This window comes from Triturus cristatus, chromosome 9 (genome assembly GCF_964204655.1).
Source record: "Triturus cristatus chromosome 9, aTriCri1.1, whole genome shotgun sequence".
Taxonomy (NCBI): domain Eukaryota; kingdom Metazoa; phylum Chordata; class Amphibia; order Caudata; family Salamandridae; genus Triturus; species Triturus cristatus.
The window spans coordinates 988,729,096-988,749,600 of record NC_140592.1 but is presented as its reverse complement, the minus strand read 5'-3'; positions in this window follow the sequence as shown (position 1 = coordinate 988,749,600).

Sequence of the window (20,505 nt, the reverse complement as noted above, 5' to 3'; positions counted from 1 at the left end):
CTACTGGTGTGGGTGGCACAATTGGTGCTGCAGGCCCACTAGTAGCATTTGCATTCCCAGCCCTGGCACACATAGTGCACTTTACTGGGGATTTTACTAGTAAGGCAAACATACCAATCATGGAAAACCAATTACCATTACACTTTATACAGGGAGCACTTGCACTTGCCCAAAGCATCTACGTTGGCAACACCATGTCAGAAAAAAGGTCTAGGGAAAAAGCAAAAAAGTTTAGGAAGCTTTAGCTAAAAAGGGCCAGTTTCAACAGTGGCAATGAAGGGCTTCTGTGCACGGCAGCCAACTCTATGGGCCTCATTTATGAAAACAGTTGCATCACTGTAATATAAAAGCGATGCAACAGTTTTCATTGCAGCCTCCTTGCGACACGATGGATGCGCCGTATTCAATGTACGGTGCTCCACGTTGCTGACATATCTGTCGGTACAAAAATCATGCATTACTGGAGTTGTGTCCCAAGCATGCCGCAACTCCAGCAATGCAAGGACTTGACAAGGTGACGGATCTGCCGCGAAGCGTCACCTTGTAAATATGGCAGCTTGGCACATTGCTTACGCCGCCGCTGTGTCATGAAAAGTGACGCAACGGCGGCGCAGAAGTGTGCTGAAGACTAGTGAAAATTTACCTGGCAGTCAACCATGGTGCATGAGCTTCCAAAATCAATGATGGTTACTCCGATAAAGGTTTGTTTAAAAATCAATGCAACATTGAAGAATTTGGATCATTTTGTCAGCATGTAAAAGTCACTGTTTAATGTAATTGCATAGCAAACTAGAATGGCCAAATCAGCGCCCCAATGACAACATTCATTATTTACTCCCTCAGCAACCCTGTTCTACAGATAGGCTCAATAGTTTTTACGTTGTGATCATCTATGGCAAAAGCCAACGTCAAGCAGAATGTGTCACACCTAACATAGAGAAAAGGCTTCTGTCCTGATCCTCTTGTTAGGACATTGTTGTCTAGATTAGCTTCAAAAGAGCCATATCGATGCCAAAATTTCAGGATTACCAACACCTCGCAGGAGGTGGTATCCATTTACAAATATGAAGGGGTCCCCAAGGAACCCTTCTCGTTTGAGAATGTAAACAACAACATTTGTGAAGAGCAGGCAGTGGTCCCACAGACCATTGCTTACTCTTAAAAAATTAAATTTTTTAAAGTTTCATATTTCTTTTTAAACACATCCCATTTTCCTTTAAGGAAAACGGGCTTCATTTTTTGAAAATGTTGCTTTATTAAAAATCAATCACAGTCATGGGGGGAACAAGATTTACAACGCAACTTTTACAACGCACTACACTTACAACGCATTTTTTACAACGCAACATCCACTACAACGCATTCCATTACACAGCATGACACTACAACGCATGTTTAAAAACTACCTTTACAACGCATTCCATTACATCGCATACTACCTTTACAACGCATACCATTACAACGCATAATATTACACTACACTATCCAACACTTACCCTACTGTTGCACCCCCTGGAGTTAGAATAGTAATTTTTACCCCTATACTATCCAACACTTACCCTACTGTTGCACCCCCTGGAGTTAGAATAGTAATTTTTACCCCTATACTATCCAACACTTACCCTACTGTTGCACCCCCTGGAGTTAGAATAGTAATTTTTACCCCTATACTATCCAACACTTACCCTACTGTTGCACCCCCTGTGGGAATTTTAGCTTTCAGTGTATTTATTTGTTTATTAACACAATATGTTTTTTTTATTATGCTGCTTTTATGGTCATCAACCGAAATAAAGTATTCAAAGAAAGTGAAATGCACAATCAATTATTGAAGATAAATCATAGAGAGACAGAAATAGGTTGAGGATGATTAGATTTTATCAGTAAATTTAAGAAGAGTAAATACATCAATATCAGGCATTTATTTTTGGAAGTATAGAATAATTAAATTTAGTTCTTGTGGGAAATCAATTACCAAAGGTCTAGGAAAGTTCAGAAAAAGGTATAAAACATATCAACTCAAGGGTTCACTCCCATAAGGAAAAGGAGTCCGGAAATAGAGCGCACAGCGTATGCGTCAGCCAAGGAAAGCCAGTAGAGTCCACAAGGAAATAGACAATGTCTCTCAATCCGCAAAGATGCAAGATCTCCAACTGATGGAAAAGGCTCATTTCTCCATTACACAATGTATATTCATTTTCTTAAGTTCCGGGGTGACACCGCCTGAGTCACCTCATCTGGTCAGACCACTCAGTCCATTCGTCAGTTCATTCAGGGTGATTGTCATGCATCATAAAGACACATTTTGAAGGCATATATGCAGTGTAAAATGCACAAACTGTCAGGCCATACAGTAGAAGTATACTGTTAAATGAAGGTCCTTAGTAAAAGGCACATGAGCAAAGTCCAAAGGACAGTTTCTCAGGCAGATGTTTCCAAAGTAACAGAAATTGTCTCAAATAGTCCTCATATTCCAGTGGGAACCCTTGAAATAAAACATAGTCTCGATTCACTTTGTGATTTCACAACACTTTCCCATGAGAACAAAGTCAAGCAACAAGGGAAAATGCATGTAAGCAGGCAGGCCTACATTCAATTTAAGCTAATATAAGAAAAATATGAAGTATTCAAATATACGTTTTCATTGAGAAATATGATATTCAGTTCATGTTTAATTTCTCTTAGTAAACAGGCAAATTTCATTATAAATTGCATGTGTAACTGTAGCGTATTACTGCATTTTCATATACCAACACGTAAAATAATTTCAAAACAAAAAATGTTTGTTGTTTCTAGTAATTCTCATTAATACCTATATGAAGATTATTCTCTGAAAGTTTTAGAGCATTTGTAATTAGTATAAACGTGCAGCACCATTCTCTCTCTTCTCACTTGGTGCACATTTTAACATGTGCGAAGATAGAGTTGAAACAAAATTCTTCCATAAACATTAATAGTGTCATCTAATTTATATTTAGTTTAATTAATTCTTCACGTACATTATTAATTAAAGTGGATGGTCAATGAAATTTCTAATACGCATTAAATTAATACCCCAAGGAAATTTACTAAAACATGAATTTATGTTATTCAAGCGAACATGTCATGTCTAGACTATACTCTTCTGCATACTTTTACTATGCAGTAACTAAACCTTTTCATGATCTGTTTCTCAATTTCTTCAGCGTATAATTAGCACACTTTGTGCACGTTTGTCCTTTTCTCTTAAAAAATGCCAAAATCTGATTTATGCATCAACTAAGGGGTTAAGCAGTGTGTCTGCTTCATCATAGGTAAAGAGAAGGAGGACACTAATGCTTATCTGCAAGTCTGTCTCAAAGTGCAAAATGGCGTACGGAAGGAGGTCAACATGAAAAGGAACAATGGGAAAGAGGAAAATGTATCTATATTGTTTCATGTGAAGTATACCAGCTTGCTTTTCTCTCCTTCCCTATTCTGTTCCTCATATACTGATCTTTATATAGCACTTTGATGCAGCCTAAGAACAACATAAACATATTACAATCATTTTAAAAGCCAGAAACCTAAGCTCTTCCCTATACGTCTATGGCCCCTCCTTCACCTGTTCCCTTGCAGCACTTATAGGCATACCTAGAGTTGCATATAAATAAATGGAAACAGTTCGAAAAATAGTGAGATTGAGAAAAAAACAGGCATTTTCATTTTGTCTTTGTTAGAAAATGTAGTATTAGCTGGAGAGAACCCACCTCAAATCTTAATCTCAGTCCTTCCCAGAGTGAACCACTACAGCCATTAAATAAAACTGTGTTTGGCACAAAGCAGTCAGACTGGAATTTGAATTTGAATGGGAACTTGTAGAGCGGGAACTGTGGCTATACAGAAGAAAGTCAAGGTGGACAGGAGAGGACATTATATAAGTGATAGTCAAAGTTCATCTGAGGATCCAAAGATCCAGGTCTTCAGGGCTTCCTGAACTGGGTTTCAGATTTAATCAGCCTTAAGTATGTCGGCATGAGATTCTAGGCTTTGGTTCTTAATGCAGCTAGAGTTTTTCCTCCTTTAGGTTTGCAGTTAAAGAAAGGGGGCTTAAGAAAGATGAGGATCTGAGTGTCCTAGCAGTGGTGTAGGGGGTAAATCTGGTTGATTGATACGTTGGTCGTAACTTGAAGGAGAATCTGCGTTGACAGGCTCATTAAATACTCGAGCCAGCCAGCCACTAGATCTGTGATGTGCAGGGTACAATTCAAAATCAGGTAAGCAGTAATCGTTTAACACATTTAAGACTCCATTTTAATTCTTCCCCATGTTAAAAGGAACTGTTAAAAGCAAGGTCAAGCTGTTCAAACTGTTAAAAGCAAGGTCACGCTATAAAAACAACTGAACGTACCGGCATACGCAAGGCGTGATTATTAAGCAGGGTAAAGGTGATCTTTCAACCTTTCATAAGTTAAGTTAGAGGCAATGTGTTAAGTATTTATGCAGTATTCAAAGTTTAATAAAGTGAAACCACAACACAAGAAAAAAACTAGAATCCAATTTAGAAAAATAGGAAATATTTTAATGAGTAAAATGATGCCAAACCAACAAAAATCTAATAAGTAGAACCAGAGATATACATTTTAAATGTCTGAATTCACAATACCTCCAAAAAGCTCAAAAGCATCAATAGTGGTATTCTGCTTCACTATAGTAGGACAAAATCAAAGTGTTACAGCTGAATACAATGGATCACTTGTCGAATACAGGAACCAGTTTCATCCGAGTGGAAAAGGTGGTTGTCTGCAAGTTGCTGGTTGGGCAGGGCTTGATGATAGTGGGATTCTAGAGAGCGGGGTCCAGAGTGATCATCAAAAATTGTAGAAAAGCTGCAAGCCTGTGACGTCTGTAGTCTATACCCAGGGATGCATCAACATTGACAAGTTGTAGCTCACCATCGGTCCTGATAAAGCCCTTTACGTTCAGAGTTAGAAACTTTTATTGAAGTCAGATCTCCTTCAGCTGGACAACCAGCAAGCTGAGGTTGACTAGTGATTCAACGTCAAAGGCTGAGGCTTAGATGGTGATCCCAGTCTCCATCAATTCTTCAGACAGAACATTGTCAAAATGCTTATAAGTCCCAGCTTTGACAGTGTAGGTGAGAGGAGCACACTCTAACACTAGCCAAGTGTCCAGGATATGATGGGCACCACTTGGGGGCTAGGACTCACTACAACTGAGGATAGCAGCAGGGCTGATCCAGTTGATACTAGTCAGCTGAGCTGTGGCAGGGAGAGAGGCCTCTGGAAGCTTGTTATGTCCCTGTGACTCAAAAAGAAGGTCAGGCAACTGCCCCTTTCAGCCACTTCCCGGGATCCTATGTTCAAGACAAGCAGGTCCAGTTTCTTCTGATTCTCCACACACCCAGGAATGTTCTAAGGAAGATACTGGGTTTTCCAAATGTATGCCAATAGCCAGCCAGCCTGCAGGTGGGGAAAACTCCTGGCTACTCCCTAAACAATGGGGTAAAAGTTTCTTTGGGTGATCCTACCCGCTTTTGCAGCACTTCCTGTATGTTTTACTGGAGCCTATCCCCACAGTATCCCTCTTTCCCTAAACACAACATAGCAAAACCCTTCTTCCCCTGGTCAGAGCCCTGTGCACAACCAGAGGAAGAGCTATGGAAATGGGAAAACCCTCCATTGTGGTCACTCCAATCCAGTTCTGCGGCAGCTTCTCCTCCACTGGATTTGGAGCCAAGCTGGCTAGCACGACAAAAGAGAGGCAGGTCGAGGGGTGAGCCATCTCTGCTAGTGACAGTGCAGGCATCGTTTGAAGCTCAAGAAGGGACTGAGAAATGCCCCCAGCCCAACCTTGATCATTGAAGATAAACAGCTATCCACACCCAAGTCCTTTGTCCAGAGAAACAAAAAAATGCCTTGAAATGGGTCCCTAATAGGCCCCAGTCGAAGAGTTGTGGAGTTGTGAGCATTCTTGTGTGATTTCTGCTTTTCTTGGATGCATTGCTGTGCCATGCTCACTCACCACAAACATAAACAATTAATAAATGTAACATACAAATTATACTGGACAAATGTGCTGCAGTTTCAACAGATGTTTGTACCGTCTGATGAGTGTTCATTCCTGTATACAATATTTTAAATTATTTAACATTATGGTGAGTGAACATCAGGGCTGGCTTTACCACACATTGAACTCTGGTGCTGTCCTTAGAAATTATGTATGGGTATAAACGCATCCACTGCAGAGCTCCTTATGTGTTCAGCCATTTTCAAGCAATAATAAAATTGTCATGACAACGCAGGTGAATAATGTTCCTGCTAGAGGGAGATGGAGTTTTTCTTAGTGGCAGTTTTGATTCATCATAAAGTAGCACAGAGGGTTAAAGTGCCTGCTGCAAAGAACCTGTATCATGAAGATGGGAGAACTGTATTTTATGTGGATAGCTTACTGGGTTACTACTTTGCCACAGAGATCCTTTTCTCACTTGCATTTCATAGGTTACAATATGAGTATTGCATAGTGACCTATAAACTGTAATCAAAGAGCTGCATGGATTATGTTAGAACGTTCTGTTTTTCCCCAGTCTTTCATTATTGTAATGTTGCAAAAAAGGGGTTAGTTTGGGTAGAATACATTCTTATTACTGAAGCCAAACCCAACCACTGTGGTATGTTTTAAATACTGACTTTCGGCTTCTCCATACCAAACACTCTTCAAATATACTGCCTACTAGTATGGATGTCATGTGACTCATACACCTTGTAGTCCTAATTGTCCTATACATTTCCTGTATACTGATTTACAGCCGTATGGTTCATTGCCTCTATATAATGTGTGTGATGTAAAGTGCTTCAACACCTTAAACTAGTATGAGTAGCGCTTCAAAACAAATGAAATGCATGTGAGAGAGGATCTATGGAGAGAGGAGGGCACTGTTGAAGGGGGGTAGTGAGGCAATCCATGCAGCAGAAGGTCATGGGAAAGGGGAGTGTCAAACAAAACGGTCGCATCGGGCCCTATCAGTGGTAAAGTTGGCACTGGTGAACATGGCGTTGTGAGCAAATGTTCCTTTCACCAACTGCCCTTGCAGTCTGCAGTTTGTTTTGTTGCTCGGCAGGATTAGGTAGAAGAGATCGATATTCCCTCACACCTTTTCCTCCCTAAAACAGTTTAGGGGTATGCACAATACACTGTTCCATGGCTGTGTACCACACTCCAGTGTAAGTGTGAGCTGCAGGACTGTGTTATGATCTACTGTTGCCATTCCCCTTGCCTATGTATCTCTTCCCTGCTGCTCAGCCAGAATGAGTGTTGGTGTGCTTGGAGATGTCTGGAATGTTGGATGATTGATGATGTCGTGGAATGCATGGGTGCCTGGTGAGGTTGTGAGTGTCAGTTGGATTGTGCAGGCTGAGCAGGACAGAGGCTGCTCCTGGTGGGGCATCACCTGGACTTTTCATCTTCCAGTACTTATCTGAAGCTGTTATGTTATGAATAAATCTACAACATACTAATACATCACTTGGCTACAGGAGATCTTTTATTTAAAACAGACTGCAGTTCTACTGCCCCTCTGAGCCGGAGAGTGATGTGACACTGAAGTGCGGGTTGGGAGGAGAGAGGAAATTGTGCATAAGAAAAACTGTGCAGCAGTCCTAGCCAAGAGCAGGAAATTAAATGTTTATGTTGCTGCACATGGTATACTCTCCTCAATTACATCTGCAAGCAGCCAAATCGACGTGACCAAATGCAGAACTCAAGTTCTGAAGGCCCATGCCAGTGTAGCGTATCCAATTGCAGGTTTTTACTTGCATTCTTGAACTTCAAGTATTATAAGTTAGCCCATTATAAAACTGGGACTACAAGTCCCCAAATTCTAAGTAAATATCTAGTGTCAATAAGCTACTCATGCATAGGCTGTGATCCCTCGTGAAGGCAAATTTAGTAATTCGTTTTTTGCCCACTCTCTTCAAGGTTCACCAGCTGCTACTGCTTGTAGGGATCAACTAGACTGCTGGATTGTTGAAAGAAAAAAGAGAAAAGGAGCAAATTCAGAAGTGTTGTTTTCTGTTTCTGCAGCAGTATATAAAGTGTCAGGACTGGATTGTGGAATGGGTAAATCTGTCCAGAACCAGAGCATCACTAACAAGAACACTGAAGAGGGAATGGATAATTTTTTGTCTTTTACACAATCAGTGCCTGATTTATGAGGTTTTGACGCAGGGCAGCGCTACAAGGAATGTTGCTGCACTGCCCTGCTTAAAAAGAAAAGGGCAGGAATGTGCCCTATATATGACATATGGCACATTCCTGTCCTTTTCCCCAGTACTGGCGCACAATGGGCTGCCATGCACCAATGCAGGCACCCTTGTGAAAGGTGCAGGGGTGCCTGCTTTGCCGGGATGATTAGTTTTGTGGAGTAAGGGACACCTTCCTGCACATAAACAATCATGAGTGGTGTTTTCCTCTTTCTATTTGGACTTACGAAAGATCACATGTAGAAAAAGGAAAAACAAGGAGATATAAAGGTATGTCTCGTTGTTGCGCCTCCCTTACACCTTCCCTTGGGAGCAGTATGATTCTGAAACATTCTCAGGTTTAGGAAACCTTGTAAATCTTGGAATTAGTCAGACTCCATGAGTGTTGCATGGGATCACCCACAGCAATGCCCATGCAACACCCCTTTCATGCAGAGTACTGCGTGAAAGGGGATGATATTTAGAAGGCCATGAAAGGCCACGCACAGTGACTTTGCGTGGCCTTTTAAATATGGGCCAGCACACTGCGCCACTGGAGCATCATTAAAAGTGACACTCCGGTGGCTCAAGATACCTAGTGCCCGGCATCTAAAAATACAAGCCACAGTATGTAAGCCATTTTTTAAAAATAAATCATCAGCATGTATAGGGGTAGAAAAATCTATAGTCCAAGTGGCTAAATGGGTCCAAGTTCATGGATATCCAATGAAAATTGGAGGGCCTTGTGAATCACCAGCAACACAGTGATTCACAAGAGCAGGGGAGGGAGAGTAGAGAGTTGAGGGAATGGCTGGCGCACATTTGTGTACAGTTGTTTCAGAAAGCATACATTTCTGTACAGTTGTTTCAGAAAGCATTTCCTGATTTATTGGATTTGGACATCAACTCAAAAATGCTGAGGGACCATCACTTTTGCATCCAGTAAATAAGGGTGGACGTGATGAGGACTCAATATAATTAGCCTTTCCCAGTAGCAGAAATGTATTTTTATGTTTTCTCAGTTTTTTCAGCAGGCTGTTGAGATGAGATGGAAACTGCATCGAAGGATCTCTTCTCTAGGGCATGAGGGTTAACGTGGTTCTACAAGATACAGCAACATTTGAAGGCAGTTCACAATCATGCACATCTCTTTTTAAGCTTTCCTCTTTGCCTTTTTTAAAGAGAAATTACTTTGTATGATAACTGGGGGAAACAGCCTTTACAATGCGGGCTGAGCTACACATGCCATTCCCCCACAAGCAGATCTATGCTTGGTTGAATGACGCATCTGCCTTAACCATGCAATAAAAGAGGCCTGGGTTCCCAGGTCTGTGGAATGCACTGCCTATCGTCCTATGAAGGTTTCAATAACTAAACAACGTGTATATTATGACTAATAAAGCTTACTGTTGAAACACTCAACACAAATAAAAGGTTTCAATAAACTGTTGTATTATCTCTTCAGTATCAGTGACATAATACGTTGTTTAGTTATTGAAACCTTGATAGGACGATAGGCAGTGCATTCCACAGACCTGGGAACCCAGGCCTCTTTTATTGCATATTCAAACAGGGTGTTGGGGCTTACACCCTTCAGTGGTTTGCACGCCAATACATCAAGAGATTAGTTTATTCTTACTATCTTTTTGATTTAGTCATTAAAATAGTGGAGTGTGTGCATGTCCGAATTTCATTCTGTGCATCTGCCTTAACCACATATTTGCGTGATTAAGGCAGATAGCTGTATAGATATCCATATGGGCAGGTAGAGGAACAAGAAGCATCAGGACAGGAAGATCCTGATGCGGACAGGTAAGTGAGGCTGGGTTTGGGGCTAGTTTTTAGGTGTTGGGCTGTTTTAGGGCTCAGGGCGGGGGTTCTGGTAGTGTTTTTGGAAGGGGCAGGGTTTAAGGACTCAGGCGGGAGCGCTGGGTAGTTTTAAGGGCTGGGGCTGTGTTTTAGGGCTCAGCGTGAGGGGAAGAGGCAGTTTTCTGGAGAGGGTACGATTTTGGTCTCAGGGCAGGGGTCTGGGGTCAGGGTCGTTTTTGGAAGGGGGCAGGTTTTTTGGCCTCTAGGCAGGGAGTGGGGATGGGTAAGGGCTAGTTTTAAGGGCAGGGCGGGGTCAGTTTTAGGGCTCAGGGCAGTGGGGGCAAGGTAGCTAGGATTTTAGGGCTCAGAAGGGGGGTCGGGTAGTGGTAATTTACCATGCACTTTCCTTTAGTAATCATCCCTTTACAACAAAATTCATTGTAAAGGCATGTGTGGTAAAGGCATGCATAGTATAGGAATGCATGGTTACGACGCATTAGTTGATGAGGGTCACGTGGTTTAGCCATGCGTGCTTTGTCGTACAACTGATAACTGGCTTTTTGCCCAGACATTTTGTGTCCAGGGCAGATAGGCAGGAAATTCCAAGCCCCTCTAGGGGTGGAAACCTCCACAACCTTCTCCTACTTCAAAGTGGGCACCAGCTATAAATATTGGACCCTCAGACCGAGCTCTTCATTACATCTCTGGACCTGTGGAAGACTCAGAAGGACTTCTGTACTCTTCTGAAAGAAGGAATGCTACTCTGTTGCCCTGCTGTCTGCTGCCCTGTTTCCTGAGTGAAAGGACTGAGCTTGCATCTTGAAACCAGGACCACAAGAGTGGCTCCAATGGCTAGTTGGCACTCCTCCTCACCAGATCCTCTGGGACAGAAGGCTCCAACCTCTTTGAACCCAGCACCTGGACTCTGTCTGCTTTGATTCCTACCCCTCAACCCAAGTGGTGCCACCCCAGTACTGTACCCTTGGAAGTGGACCTGAAGGTACTCTGCCAGCCCAGCTGTGGTCTCTTGAGCAGAGCTGATGTAGTGCAAAACCGATGCAACGCGATGCATCCCCAATGCAGTACCTCGTATTGTAGCCATCAGTCTCCTCAGAACTGCCACTGCGCAATGCATCCTCAACCCAGGCCTTCGCATGGTAAGCCTCTTATCATAGGCCTCCTCGATGATGATGCAGGAATCTGCATCGCAGGCCTGCACCTTCTTCGGAACCAGCTGGTGCATGGTGCATCTTCGATGCAGGACGTCGTATTGCAAGCCCCTCATTGATTGCATCCTTAATGACGATGCAGGACCTCGCATTGCAGCCCTTGCAGCTCCTCGGAACCACCGCTGCACGACACATCCTTGACGCAGGGTCTTGCAATGATTTGCAACCAGTACTTAAGGTTCTCTTGTTCAGCTGGGCTAAATGGGTCCCTATATCCAGGCGATGCTCCATTATGTTTGTCCTGAACTTGTAACTTTGGCCCGGGCAGTGCAAGCATATAACCACAGTTGACACTTTGTGCTTCTAGGCACTATATTCTTCCTTAAAACGTCTTGGGTTCTAATATTTGTTGTTTTGATCTCAAATAATTTATTACATTTTACTCTAATTGGTGTTGGATTTTTCTTGCTGTTGTGTTTTCACTTTATCACTGTAGTAGTGCTGCATAAATCCTTTACACATTGCCTCTAAGTTTTACATGACTGCTTCTGTGCCCAGCTACCAGGGGATTAAGCACCGGTGAATTTACAGTTTGCTTGTTTCACCCTGAAAAGTTGCGGTTGCTGCCTGAGTAGAGTTTCACCCCCTCAACCAGCACCCCTATTTCCAACAAGGGATTACTCTCTTTGTGCTGTGTTTTCTGGTTTATTGAAGGACAGCATCGCAAGAATGACTGAACAGTGGCTCAAAGGGTGCACGTAAATATTGATGATGAAATGGCAAATAGTATTTCAAAAGGTCATACACTGATGAATAGAGACATTTATAACCCAGCACTTCAAGAGTATTCATGATTACTGTAATATTGAAAACGTGTTTATAAAGGACTGAAGGTCAGACTTGGGCTGCCCTAGTTGGTGTAAATGTGCTGAAGCAGATATTTTCCAAATGTTTGCTACAAGCCAAATTTTGCAGATATAGGGAGAGGTGTGTATAATGAAATGGGGACCTTGTTGCTATTTCAGACAACTCCATATTCAGGGCTGATTGTTTTCGAGACAGTGGAAGCAGTGCCTGCAGTAATTAGGGGGCATATTAACAAGGCGGCGCTATAAAATTATCGCCGCTTTTGCGGACGTTTTTGGGTGAAAAGCTGCGATAATTTTATCGCCTTATCAGCAAAGACACGCTTTCGCGTGTTATGCTGACTTCGCGCCCATTTGCAGCACGTCTAACTTTGCATCGCTAATGAGATGCAAAGTAGGCGTGGCTGTGAAACCAACCAGGGAAAATATCGCGAAGGCAGTTTTGCGATATTAACAAGGAAGTGTAGCGATTTTTTAAAATCGCGTTAAGTATGCCTTAACGCAGGAATTTAACGTCTGTTAAATTCCTGACTGAGGCATACTTAACATGGGGGGAGGATTCTGTGGCTAAGACCACAGGCCCTATCATCTAGGATATTGCCGTTTTCCACAATGGAAAACAGCGATATCCACACTATCTCTGGAATTTTTATCGCCTCAGCGATGCGCGTTGTTGATAACGCGCTAACCGGGCGATAAATTCCAGAGATAGCCGGCGATAAATATGCAAGCGCTAAGCGCGCTTTGCGATATTTATCGCCGGCCCTTGTTAATATGCCCTTAAGTGAGTAATGTTTATTGCACAAACTTGTATTGGCAAAAACGTCTTGGATAAGGTGCCCCCAAATACTAGACATTGTTGGCTTGCATTATTGGACTGCTGTGTTGTGATGATCACAATATTGGAAGAGGATGATATTAGTAAAAAAAAAACATGAGAAAAATGGGCACTTTCAGAAAGTGCCTGGAAAAAATGCTAAATGTGTGGGGCAGAGACAGAAAGAAGGTGGAACTAATTCCACTATGCAAATATGTATTTTCTTAATTTTTATGGCTGCCCTTGTGTTCTGTATCTGTTAGTTTTATGAACTCAATATTGCATTCATCTATGATTTATAATTATTAAATGGTGCTCCACACTTATATGTGACTTAAGTCACTCTAACTCATGTAAAATTGATTTCTCAATCAGGCCCTATGTGAAAAAAGAATTGAAGCAGAGAGCCAAAACCGGCTTTCATTTTAGGTATACCTCAAAAAACAATCCCCTCAAGACTCGATGTCATGGTTGTGAATCAGGGTTGATTAGGGGTAACAGGTGCTTTCTCAGTGTGATCTTTGGTAAGCTTTTGCACTGACCATGGTACCCCTCTTGTCAATGGTCATGAAGAAAGCAAAAGAAACAGAAACTAAACAGGTGATCAGAACTCCATTACTTTGGTTCTCATTGCCCATTTGCCAGAGTGTGCTGTAATCTGATTGTGGCTGGTATCCATGCACACAAATAAATCAATTATGAATGTTGCCCATGGAACAGAGAATAACCTGCTGTACCTGGGAAATGTATGTCCTTTTCACAGTTTTATTCTAGATTCCGAAGACAAATCCACTGAAATCTTCCTCCTGCTCATAACAGGCGGAAGGTGTTGTGTGGAGACTTGGGGTGGATATAGGTTAGGGTAGGCCTGGAAGTGTTGGGGTGGATCTTGTCTGCTCCCCCTGCAGGGGTGGAAGGGTAAGGGTTGGGCAGTGCTCATATAAGCAGCCCATGCCCCAATCTCTAGAGCAGTTGCACTAAGTGTGGATCATCACCCAGTGGCCCTGTGTCTCTAGACCTAGAGTTGTTAGTTGCAGAGACACAGGGCTTCATGTAATTGCCTTGAGTAGTATGCCACCCAGAGTTAATGCTTCAGGTGGGAGTCTGCTAATCGTAAAGAGGACCTTTGTATAGTTTCCACTCCTGGCCCTTCCATTAGCACTTTAGAGGTAAAAAGAAGGCCGTTGAAGGAAAAAGGGCAGGAAAAACGGTTCAATCCTGTAAGGTTAACATTGGTCAAAGCAAAACAGAATTTATTCAACCTTTGTCCATGTTTAATGAATGTGCCCAGGTGCATATCTGAGTTACTGAAATACTCTGAACAGGATGCTTTCATGATCTGGGTTATACATAGATATTCAGATATTCACCTCCATGTCCATCATTTGCTTTTGCTTTTCAGAAGAAAAAAAATGAGTATGGAAAGAATTCATATCATAATTGCATGAAGCCTGCCTGCCAGCTCTGTGTTTATTCGTGCGGGGGCTGTAAAATTTAACACTTTATTTCAGAAACGTTATGCAGAGAAAGATTGACAATTTAATTTTCAGGTAGCTGCCACACTTTAATTATGTCAAAAATGCTAATGCTTCATAAGTTCATACTCATTAAGTTCTTCAATGGAAGGAAATAATGATAAAAAGAAAGAAGGAAGAAGACACATACAGTGAAAGAAAAAGAAAAAAAAGAGAGAACAGAAAGAAGCAAAGAATGACGTAAAGGACTTAGGAAATAAAGAAGGAAGACAGACGGAAAGATGGAAATAGTTGGAGAAAGAAGGCAAGAAATGGGAAAAGAGAAAGACAGAAGGAAAGAAAGACGTAAGGAAAGAATAAAGGAAACAGTGTAAAAAGGAAGAAAAGAAAAGAAAAAGAAGGATGGAAGGAAGGAAGGAAAGAAGGAAAGCGGACAGGAAAGAAAGGAAAAAAGAAATAAAGAACGAAAGAAAGAACAAAAGAAAGAAAGAAAGAAAGAAAGAGAAAGAGATGTAAAGGGAATTAAAACAAAAGGGAGAAGAAAACAGAATGAACTCCACCCTCACCTCCTCAGCCATCATGTCTTACATCAACTCCGGAGTGCCCACTGACCCCGGCTTACATCACCTCTACAAATCTGGCAACAACCCCTATCAGCATGCACCTCACCAGCATCCTCAACACCTCCATCTCCACAGCAACATTTGGAGATGGAAACATGCATACACCAGACCCGTCCTAAAGAGAGCATCTGCTGACCCCAATGATCTAAACAACTATCATCCAATCTCCCTGCTCCCCTACCCAGCCAAAGTTCTTGAGAAAGCCATCAACCAGCATCTCAATGAATTCCTGAAATATAACAGCCCATTGGATACCTCTCAATCAGGATTCTGTGCCAACCACAGCACTGACACCGCTCTGATAACTGTCTCTGATGACATTAGAACACTCCTTGACTGTGGAGAAACAGTGGCCCACCTCAACCTTTCTGAGGCATTCAACATAGTCTTCCACAACACTCTCATCAACAGACTCCACAACATAGTCGTACATACAGACACCCATAGAGCATCCGACTGCCTCCTTTCACCACCGCACCCAAAGACATCATATGCGGCGTACCACAAGGATCATCCATCAGCCCAACCCTATTCAACCTCTACATGACACCTCTCGCAGATGCCAACAGATTCCACGGACTCAACATATTCTCCTATGCAGACGACATTCAAATGATCCTCTCGCTCACTGAAGACCACTCCAGTGTCAAAACAAAATTCTGCAACACCATGACCAACATAGCCGAATGGATGAGAGACAACTGCCTCCAACTCAACTCCAACAAAACTGAAATGCTGATCTTTGGGAAGAACACCTCTGCATGGGACCATAGCTGCTGACCTGCAGACCTGGGACCCACACCAACCAACCACACACACAATCCCTGCATCATCCTCAACAGCCAACTGACAATGAAACAAGTTAACACAGTTGCCTCCACCTGCTACAACACACTTACCATGACCTGCGGAATCTGCAGATGGATTCCAACAAACACCAGAAATAACATCACCTAGGCCCTCGTCACCAGCTGCCTCAACTATGGCAGAAAAGTATGCCGACATCTCCACACAGCTCCTCAGAAGACTCCAGACCATATGGAATGCTGCAACAAGACTCATCCTAGACCTCCCAAAAGGAACACACATCGCTCCCCACCTGAGAGATCTCCACTGGCTCCCTTTTATATTTTGATACCTACATGCATTGTGGAGTGGTGTTCTGGAGTCTGGCTGCGTCCAGGTTCCAGAGGACGCACTGCTGTTCTTATTGTCGGTTTGGCTCCCTCTTGGTCAGACTGAATAAACTTACCAGAGTAATGCTATGTCTCTGTAGTGCAATCTTTTCATTGGTGATGCAGGATGGTGTTTTCACCCGGAGGAGAGCCATCAGATCCTGCTGCCATTTCCTGAGGCCTTGCTGCTATTTTGTGTAGTGGTTCCTGCATCCTCGACTGCCATTCTGGGGCCATTCCTGGCTGACTTTCCTTCTGCTCTACTGCTACTTGAGAGCCCTGCTGGTTTCAAGTGGACGTTCTTCGGACAGTATTTATTTCATTACTTTCAAAGAAAGACCAAAAGACAGATTACTGTCAGGCACATGCTTTGAATGCTTGTGACGCTCCGCGCGGCTCTGACCTCTGCTGTCTAGCAACATTTCTGCTTTTGTCCGTCATCACGTGGACCTTCCTTATTGTCAGCGTCTGGTGCAGAGGTGCCTCTCCGCGGGCATCACTGTTACTTAGCAACGAACACTGTTAAGATGCATCAGTGTTTGTTTACCTCCACAGCATCTGAATAGTCTGAACAGCTATTCCACATGCTCAGAAGCACCACTATGTGGTGTTCTGAATGAGAATCGACATTTACTGAACCGTGAAGTGAGCAGTTTTCTGTAAATTCTATTTTCATGAGAAGACTGTAAAAATAACATGGAAAAGAGTCTGAGAAGGATTTTGTTTCCTCTTGTATTCAAGTATTTCAGACACATGCGAGCATCATTTCAGTGACACGCACACTTTTGGGATAATCTGCGTGTCTATTTGAGTATTAGTTCACTTTTTCAGCTATATATATATTTTTTTCTCTTCATTGTTTTGCTCCTACTTCACGTGTTGCTGTCATGGAAGGGTTAGTACCTCCCACATATTTTTTTACAAAGCCCTGGAGTGCCCACTATACCATGGGAAGATTGGAAAGAAGGATTTGAAGCATATGTGCAAGCTATTGGGGGTGATATTTTCACTGCTGCTAGGAAAGTGGCCATGTTAAAACATTGTTTAGGGGCTGAGGGTAGGCGCATTTTAAAACATTTGCCAAGTGCTTCCACAGAAGGTGAGGAATATGATGAAGAGGGCAGTGACAGCGAAGATGAGTATGAGGTGGCAGTTGGTCAAGTAGACACAGATTTGAGAAAGAAGAAGAATGAGGTGGTAGAGAGGTATACATTCCTAAAAAGAAATCAGCAGAGTTGGGAGTAGGTTGAAAGTTATGTGGCAAGTTTAAGATCATTCACATCTACATGCAATTAAAAAAAGTTTTCAGGATGAGATGTTAAGGGATCAGCTTGTGCTAAAAGTGAACAAGAAGAAGGTACAGGGAAAACCTTTGAGCACGGAAGGGTTGACTCTTCAAATGGCAATTGATTTATTGAAAAGAGCTAATTGATGCATGAGGGGTTAAAATAACTAAAATCAGAGGAAAAGATTGAGGCAATACAGAGAGAGACGCCCAAACAAAGGAGAGAGTAGGACAGCATATTTAAGAGGATGGGGGACAAGAAAACTGTATTGTGTTTTAGATGTAGGTACAGAGGTCATGTGGCTATTTATGAGTCATGCCCTGCATTAGGAGAAATGTGTTGCATGTGTAGATATAAAGGGCATTTGGCTGGGATGTGTAAAGACAAACTAGAGAGTCTGAATAGAAGGAGACCCTTTGTGAGCATGGTAGAGGAGGTGAATAATGTCAGTAAGGAGCAAGATGTTATAGTTGAAAATTCAACACATTGGGGTAATAAGTAAAGATAAACCATTTTGCATTATCAATATTGATGGTATTGAAGTGAAAATAATGGTAGATTCAGGTGCAAGGTACACCCTTGTAGATAAAAATTATTTGAAAATGTTTTCGGGTCATGCCCTCAGGGACCCTGATGTAAAATTGGTGGCTTATGGGAACACACCCAATAATGTAGTAGATTTCATTGAGGCTCAACTGAAATTTCAGAAGAGGGCAGTTATGTCAAAAATATATTTTGCCAAAGAGGGTATGTGTCTGTTGGGTTGGCCCCAACAAAGGGAGTTGGGTATTTGGTTAGATCTCAATCATCCAGATCAGATGCTGAATACTCAAACAGACATGTTTGAGGTGGAGGCGGCAGTACCATACATTACTGATTTTCCAGATGTATTCAAATACCAAGTAGGTTCTCTCAAGGGGTTAATGCATAAGATTGTGTTGAAGGATGAGTCAACACCTTCTGCTCATAAACCCACAAGTGCGCCACTGGTGATGAGGGGACCTTTGCACCAAGAATTGTATACGTTTTGTGAGAATGCTACAATTGAAGAGATAGAATGGTTAGCTCCAGTAGTAAAAGCTAGGAAAGGGAATGGTGACATCAGGTTGGGTATGGATGTGAGGGATTTGAATTCTGCTATTTGGATGAACAGGCATCCTCTTCCTACAATTGGGGAGCTGTTGACCACCATCAAAGGAGCAAAGGTGTTTGCCACCTTAGATCTAACCCTGGGCGTAGTGGGCGTAGCGAGGATATGCAGAGCGCCACGAAGGTTAAAAAAATCTCCGCACACTCCGCGTAGCTCCGCTACGTGCCACCCGCCCTGTACCCGCCCTATTAGCAATAGTTATAGCAGCTTAAAAAACAATATAAAGTATTAAAAATGCCTTACCTGAGCTGCGGCGTCCCCAGGCTGCCCTCTTCCTCCATCGCGACTTCTTGCTGACAACTGCGCATGCGCATTTCTCATGAGAAGTGCGCATGTGTGAGCACTCGCGCATTTGCAGTTGTCGTCAAGAAGTCACAATGGAGGAAAAGGGCAGTCCGGGGACGCCGCAGCTCAGGTAAGGCATTTTTAATACTTTATATTGTTTTTTAAGCTTCTATAACTATTATTAATAGTATTAATAGGGCGGGTGGGAGGCGGGGGATGGTGTCAACTCCGCTCCGCCGCGAAGTTTGTGGGGTGCTGCCTTCTCCACCTATTCGCGAAGCGCGGAGTAGGCAACACTCCGCACACTCCGTGGGCAGAGCAGAGCTCTCCGCCCACGCTTACTTAGATCGCTCCTCGGCTTATCACCAGATAATGCTGAATTACGAGTCCAGGCCACTAACATCATTTAATACACCTGAAGGTGCTACAGATACAAACAGATGCCTTTTAACTTAGTTTTGGTGGCAGCTGTCTTTTAGAGGGCTATGCACCATTCACTAGAAGACATCCCTAGTGTCACCTACTTTCAAGATGATATTTTGGTGGTTGGAGAATATGAAACGGAACATGATATAACCTTGAGGAGGGTGTTAACAACTCTGCAATATAGTAGCTTAACTATTAAGAAGACGAAATGTAAATTTAGAGTTGAAGGTGTTGAGTATTGAGAACATTGGAATAGTTGAGAGGGGATAACTCTCAAGATGAAATGAGTTTCTGCCATTGAGAATGGTTCTTCCACTAATTGTAAAGATCAATTACGTTAATTTTTGGGGTTAGATGAATATTATTTTCATTTTATACCCATGTTTACAGATAGAATAATAAGTATGCGCAGTCTTATGGTAACAAATGCAAAGTTTGTGTGGTGTGGAAGTTGTGTGGCAGAATTTAAAAATTTGTAGCATAGCAATGCCATGGTACCTGCTCTCCAACCATTTGGCACCAAAAACTCTATTGAAGTAAACACCGATGCTAGTCAGGTGGGTTTGGGTGCGGTGTTACTACAGAGAAGGAATGTCACTGATGTTACCATTGTGTATTCTTCAAAACCATTAAGAGATGCAGACAAAAATGACTCCACCATAGAGAGAGAGGTGTTGGCTGTATGGGTGGGTGTGAATCACTTTAGAACATATGTTTGGGGAACTAACTTCACTGTCAGGACTGACCATTGTCCCTTGGTGGAGGTGTTCATGACAAGTGGAGAATCGAGAACTTCTCCAAGAATTGCTTGTTGGTCGTTGAGTGTGTGGGAATTCAATTTCCACATGGAATATCTGCCAGGGAAGAATAATGTATTGGCTGTTTATCCCACCTACCTTCAAGGGATATAAGTGATGTTTTGTGTGAGGATGAAGAATAGACAGTGGCTAGTTCGAGTGAAATTACTGATGGTAGACTATTGCATGAGGAGTGGTTGGAGGGCGTCAGAGGAGACAAGTATTCAGTGAGGTTGGTAAATATCTGTGTGAGGGTGGCAGAATAGGGGAAGTGCTTTGTTTGAGGCAGAGTTTTGGTTAGCTTAGTCAAGAGATGTTGGTTGTAGATGAAGTTTTGATGAAAGAAAAAGTATTTCTTGTGCCTGCAGGGTTAAGGAAGCACATAATTAATCTGGCACATTGGTATGA